The sequence below is a fragment of the Callospermophilus lateralis genome, unplaced genomic scaffold, assembly GCF_048772815.1.
Source record: "Callospermophilus lateralis isolate mCalLat2 unplaced genomic scaffold, mCalLat2.hap1 Scaffold_52, whole genome shotgun sequence".
Lineage (NCBI taxonomy): Eukaryota > Metazoa > Chordata > Mammalia > Rodentia > Sciuridae > Callospermophilus > Callospermophilus lateralis.
The window spans coordinates 4,280,260-4,287,184 of NW_027514454.1; the positions used below are offsets into that span (position 1 = coordinate 4,280,260).

The 6,925-nt window shown below is 40.9% G+C and overlaps 1 non-coding gene across 1 annotated transcript; it reads left to right on the plus strand.

The window, feature by feature from the left end:
- Window positions 1–2,018: 2,018 nt before the first annotated feature.
- On the plus strand, window positions 2,019–2,090 carry Trnaa-cgc (transfer RNA alanine (anticodon CGC)). Its single transcript has one exon. It is a non-coding gene; the product is annotated as a tRNA-Ala (tRNA).
- The last annotated feature ends 4,835 nt before the right edge of the window (window positions 2,091–6,925 follow it).

The window sequence follows — 6,925 nt, forward strand, 5'->3', positions numbered from 1 at the left end:
ATACAGGGTCTCACTAAGTTGCTTAGGGCCTTGCTAAATTGCTGAGGCTGGCTCTGAACTTGTGGTCCTCCTGCCTCAGCCTCCTGAACCACTGGGATTATAGGCATGCACCACTGCACTTGGCTTAAGCTTGTTTCTTGATGAGGGCATCACTGGCATCGTTCATTCTTCTTTATGTGGGACTGTCCTGTCTTGCAAGACTTTCAGTATCTCTGGTCCTGCTCACTAAATTCCATGTAGTGGAGGTGACCATTGTGATGACAACAACAACACAAACACAACAAAACAAAAATTTCCCCAATGCCCTCACTAAGAACCATTTGTTTTATTTTAATCCTTAGACAGTTTTTTTTTAAGAGTGTTATTTGGGGGAAAAAAGAAAAAAAGAAAAAAACAAGAACATAAACAAGGCTGAGCTCCCAAGAAGACAGTGTTATCCATAACTGTTTTTCTGTATTTCCTTCCCTTAATTCTATACCCTTCACATGCACAATACATGCCCATAAGTAATGACATTCATTAAAAAAAATGTTTTCAATTTATTTAGGTTGAGGGTGGGAGTGTAGTTTGAAAGAGTCCTTCACATAGGGGGCCATGCCTGCCTCCTTCTTTTGATTGAGTGTCCCTGGTTAATAGAAAATGTACTGAACTATGAAGCCAATCTGTCATCAAATAGATGCTATATTATGCAAGCTGTTTAACCTCTTTATGTATCAGTTACCTCATCTACAGGATGGGAATAATCTATGTTCTACCTATCTCATAGGGCTGTGAGGACAAAACTATAAATTTTGGAGTGCTTTGGGGAGTTTAAAGAATGATAGATAAATGGTGCAACCTAAGCAAAGTAGGACAAAGGCTCCTAACATGATCCAGCAACTTCTGAATATATAGCCAACAGAACTATTCAAAGCAAGATATCAGAGATCTTTTTCCTAGCATTAACCCATATTCATAGAAGCATCAGTCATTAAAGCCAAGACGTGAAGCAGCCCAAGTGAATGTCAGTGGATGAATAGATAAACAAAATGTAGTGTCCATATATAATAGAATATTAGTCAACCTTTAAAAGAAAGGAAATCCTGTCATATGCCATGCTATAAGATGGATGAACCTCGAGGACGAATGCTAAGTGAAATAAGCCAATTACAAAAAGACAGAAATGCCATAGGATTCCACATATGTGAGGTAACTGAAGTAGTCAGATTCATAGAAACACAAGTACAAAGCTGGTTACTTGAGCCTGGGGGAGAGGGGCAAGGAGAATCATTGTTTAACGAGTTTAGAATTTCAGATTTCCAATGCAGAAAAAGTTCTGGAGATCTGTCTCACAACACTGTGAATTTACTTGAAGCTATTGAATTTTATACTTGAAAATGGTTTAGATGGTAAATTTTATGTTGTGTGTTTTTTCTACAATGAACAAAAAAGTGTGGTAGAAACAGAAAGTATTTGGATGTAGTTTGTTCCCCAAGAGAGTTCATGTGTTGGTGTCTTAATCTTCAGTGTGGTAGTGTTGAGGTGGTGTGCCTAGTGGAGGTAGGGGTCACTGGGGGCACTTGGAGTAAATTAAGATAGTTCTAGCAGAGAGTCAGTTCTAATGAGAGTGGGATGTTATAAAAGAGAACACCTGAATTTGCTCTCCTTCTTCTTATCTTGCCATGTTATCTCTCCCTCCTGCCACGATGGCATTCACCATGATGTGATGCAGCTGTCGGGAGCCCTCACCAGATGCTGAATGGATTGGGCTGCCCAATTTTGGACACTGAATCTTCAAAACCAAGAGTTAAATTAACCTCTTTTCTTTTTAAAGTACTAAGCCTCAGGTATTTGGTCCTAGCAACAGAAAAACAGACAAATGCAGTATGGTTTTCAATCAGAATCTAGAGGTTTGGAGAAACAACAGGAACATTGTATACTACCCAGGGTGGAAAAATTATATCAGTGGGTCCACTATCCTAGAATTCTCCAGAGCACTTATACAGAGGAATACATAAAAGAATAAAGAAGGGGTTGCTGGGATATAGCTCAGTTGGTAGAGTGCTTGCCTCGCATGCACAAGGACCTGGGTTCAATCCCCAGCATCACCAAAAAAAAAAAAATCAGACAAAGAATAAAGCAGGGAGATAATTAATTTTAAAAAGTAGGATATATACTAGAATTCCCTATGGAATTTCAAAATACATAAGTCAGTGTTTCTTACTTCAAATAATAGAAGCTACTATGATTAGCTCTATTAGGATCCTTGAGAAAAAGAGAACAAATAAGATCTGTTCATATGTAGAAAGAAATTTATTTTAAGGAGTTGGTTCACATGATTATAAAGAATGGCAAGTCTAAAATCTGTAGGGTGGGCTAGCAGGCCAGAGACCCAGAGAATGTCCAATGCTCAGTTGAAGTCCAAAGCCATCAGGACCAGGAAAAACCTGATGTTTTAGTTCTAGTCCAAAGATCTTCTACTGCAGAATCCCCTCTTGCTTTGAGCAATCAGTTTTTTATTCCATTCAGGTCTTCAACTGATTGGAGGAAATCTGTCTGCCCTTATGGAGGACAATCTATTTTACTCAAAGTCCACCAATTCAAATGTAAGTCCGATCCAAAACACCCTCACAGAAACACTCAGAATAATGTTTAACCAAATAGGTGGCACGATGGCTCAGTCAAGTTGATCCATAAAACTATCACATTAGCTTAAGTAGCAAAGGAATATCCTGGAAGTATATTTTCCTGATTCCTAGGAAGATTAAAAAACCAGGCTGGGAAGTGGGTGGGACCTGAAATAGCCTGGGGAGTTGGACCCCAACTCATGCCTAATTAGTAAGGCTACCACTGCTATTGTCCCTGCTCCTAGACATTGAGCATGGAGACTACTACACTCTCTCTGCCACTGAAGCCACTAAATTCTAAATCCTCTTTTACAAATCCAAAAAGTTCTATGCAGGAGCATCTGTTTGGTTGAGTCCCAATCATATGCAGTAGCTACCAGGACAGGATAAGCATTTTCAGCCTTGGTGGGAGGCAGGCTGTGCTTTTCACCAGGACACACAATGGAGAATTTCCTAAGCAGAGGTGGGGGCTCAGATAGTGGAAATTAAAGAAGTGACAAAGATTCACTCCATTTATTTTTACTGATGACCTAACATAATGTTAGGATAGGAAGACTGGAGTGTAACTTTAAAGGTCACCCCCAGGTGATTGATTCTAAATCACTGCCCTTCCTCTGCACTCTCATCATTATGTCTCTTGCTGTTTTAGAATGTGTTACTGTCACAATTATTATAGTCTGCTTTCTCATTTTCAGCTGTGAAACCATAATTGGGGATCTGGCTAACCGTGGGAAAAGATGCCTAAATCTGACTATCCCTTCAGACCTCTCCCTGAAGAGGTTTGCTCTCAGATCCAAGAATCTGAGACCAACTCTAGTTATCTTAATCAACTTACTTGGAGTATATCATGGCTTAGAGAACCAACCAAAAGTGTGAATTTGGGAGTGGGTAGCAAACAAAGCAGGCCTAAGGGTTGAGAACTGGTCTTTGGGCAGGAATGGTTGGTCCTGGCCATCACACTTTGGGCATGATTCCACTACCCATCTGCCCTCCAGCATGTATCCCATTACCATGGGAAGATTCTAACCACCAAATCTTCAAATTAAGATTTGAAGGTCATGAGCTTGCTTAAGTCACTTGCCTGTGCCTTGATTTCTGAGAGTAGCAGGAGGAAAGATCTGGCCTTAGGCTCTCCCTTTCCCCAGGATAATACAAAAGGAGGAAATCCTCCCAAATAAGAAGGGAAGCTGTGTAATAAAACACAAAGCAAGGGGTGTCACTCAGTGGTAGGATGCTTGCCTAGTATGTGCGAGGTCCTCCTGGGTTTGAGCCCCAGTTCTGCTAAAAAACCACCACCATCAACAACAAAGCAATGTGAGACACACACACACACACACACACACACACACACACACACACACGTTCATGGCTATTATTCTAGCAAACAAAGCAGTGATTCTGCTTTTATTTTGTGTTGGCCTCTTTGATCCTAGATTGGCTTGTTTTACCACTTGCCTCTAAAATTTAGAGTCCAAATGATGCAACCCCATCTCGTCCTCTAGTTCCTGTTCTCTTGTTTCCTGTGGTTGGCATTAATGCTGTTCACTAAATATTTCCATCTCTACCCTTTAGGGCATGTGATTGGATTATACTTTCTCATTCCCTTCAGGTTCATTGGGTATGTTTTCTGAACACATGGAAGTGACTTCTTCTTCTTCTTCTTCTTCTTCTTCTTCTTCTTCTTCTTCTTCTTCTTCTTCTTCTTCTTCTTCTTTTTGGTGGTACTGAAGATTGAACCCAGGGCCTTGTGCATGTGAGAGAAGCACCCTACCAAGCAAGCTATGTCCCCAGCCTGGAAGTGACTTCTGTGTGTGGATCTTTAAGAGTCTGTGCCTCATTTACCCCACTGACTTTCTGACATGGTTGATGATCATTGGTGATGACAGATGGATCATCTCTCAGCCTGGGTCCCTGAGGTATTATGATGAGTGAAGCTATCAGCCAACTTTATTTCATAGAGGAAGTAAATCTTTATTGCCATTAAGATTTTAGGTTTTTTTTTTTTTGTGGTGCTAGGGATCCAACCCAGGGCCTCATGCCTGCTGGGCAAGTGTTCTATCACTGAGTTACATCCCCAACCCCAAATTAGATCATTCTAATTGAACCCCATACATCCCTTCCTACCACCTCCAATGGACTGTCCCAAGGTTTCAGCTCTATTTGTCCTTCAAACAATGTATCTTTCTTCCAACTTCAGCTTTTACCTCCACACACTAGAGTTAAGTAAGATGCATGCCCTGCCTTAGACACCCACTTCCAATTTCCACCTGGATACTTCTATATTGTCAAAATGCATCTAAACACCTCCCAGAGTGCATTCCTTGTGCAACTTCTCTATTGTATCATTATTAATATTCTAGTCACCAAATTCTCAGGCTGAGAGACCTCTTTGACTCACCATCTGCCTTCACCCCTATTATGGTTTAGATATGAAGTGTCCCCCCAAAACTCATATATGAGACAATGCAAGAATGTTCAGAGGTTATGTGATTAGATTATGAGAGTTGTAACTGAGTCAGTGGATTAATTGACTAATATGGATTAGCTGGGGGGCGGTAACTGTAGGCAGGTAGGGTGTGGCTGACAGAGGTAGGTCACTGAGGGTATGCCTTTGGGGTTTATATTTTGTCCTTGATGAGAGGAGCTTTCTCTTGGCTTCTTGGCCACCATGTCCTGAGCTGCTTTCTTCTGCTATACCATTCTACCATGATTTTTATTCTACCTCATCTTGGGTCCAGATTTGTGGAGATGGCTGGTCATGTACTGAACCTCTGACACTGTAAGTCAAAATAAACTTTTCCTCTTCTATATTGTTCTTGCTAAGTCTTTTGGTCACAGCAACAAAAGCTAACTAAATCAACCCCCACTTTTAGTTAGTCACCAAATCCTCTTTTATCTTTAATGGTGAGGTCTCATGAGTTCACCACCTACCACTTCCCAAGCTCGTTTATAGATGGGGAAAAGGCATGAATCAGTCCACTTTATCTTTGTTTACTTGGACTGCCTTAACAAAATACCACAGACTGGATGGCTCAAACAGCAGAAATTAATTTTCTCACAGTTTTGGAGGTTGGAAGTCCAAGATCAAGGCATCAACATAGCTGATTTCTTCCGAGGCCTCCCTACTGTGACTTGCAGATGACCATTTTCCTGATATATCTTCATGTGACCTTTTCACTGTGTACATGCGTCCATAATGTCTCTTTCTTGTCTTAGAACAACATAAGCTTTATTGGATTAGAATTCAATCTTAATGACCTAATTTAACCTTAATTACTTCTTTAAAGGCGGTATCTCCCAAATATACATTGGTGTTTAGGGCTTCAATATATGAATTTTGGGAGAGACACAATTCAGTATATAATAGTCCATTCATAGTCGATTCTGGGGCCAGGCTTTGACTTAGGGATTAGTGAGCAAAGGTGTATCAGTAAGCTTTTTGTGGCTGTAATGAAATATCAGAAACAGGCTGACATTATAAGAAAAGAAGTTTATTTGGTTCATAGTTTGTTAGGTTCAAGGGCACAGCATTGGTGTTGGCTCAGTTATGACTGGGGCTCTTGGTTGTATTACATAATGGTAGGTGGTTCTATAGGGAGTCCATGTAGGAGCAAGTGACAAATGGACAGGAAGTTAGAGAGCTGGGTGGGCCAGGATTGGGCTTTTGTAACCACCTCTTGGTCGAGAATGATCAAGAGATGGCATGAGAACCATGCTTCCAAGGGTATGCTTGTCTTCTATTGCCTCAGACCTCATACTAGGCCCCACTTCTTTTATAGATATATAAATTATATGTTGTTGATGGACCTTTGTTTTATTCATTTATTTATATGCAGTGCTGATAATCAAACCCAGTACCTCAACACATTCTAGGCAAGTGCTCTACCACTGAGCTACAACCCCAGCTCCTAGGCCCCATTTCTTAAAGCTTCCATAGCACTTCCTACTGCTGTCACCTGGGGACCAAGCTCTGAACAGAGGGACCCTTGGGGGCAAAAACACATCTATACTACAGTAGACAGGTACCATGCCAGCAAGAGTGGCAGAAATCAAGGTCATATAGCTCTATTTTGGAAGTCACAGTATGACTAGCAGCAACAGACATTGGTGTGAATCTGACTTGCATGTTCAAAAATGGTACAGAAGTGGTACAAAACACAGTGAAAACTGAAATGCCTGGTGCTTGGTGGTAGCAGTTGTGATTGTCTCTTCACAACAGTTCTTCGATAAGGTGGGCATTATTTCTAGTCCTTTGGCTTCAAGGGTATTCTCCAGTCTTTGTATGTATGTGTGTGTGTGTGTGTGTGTGTGTGTGTGTG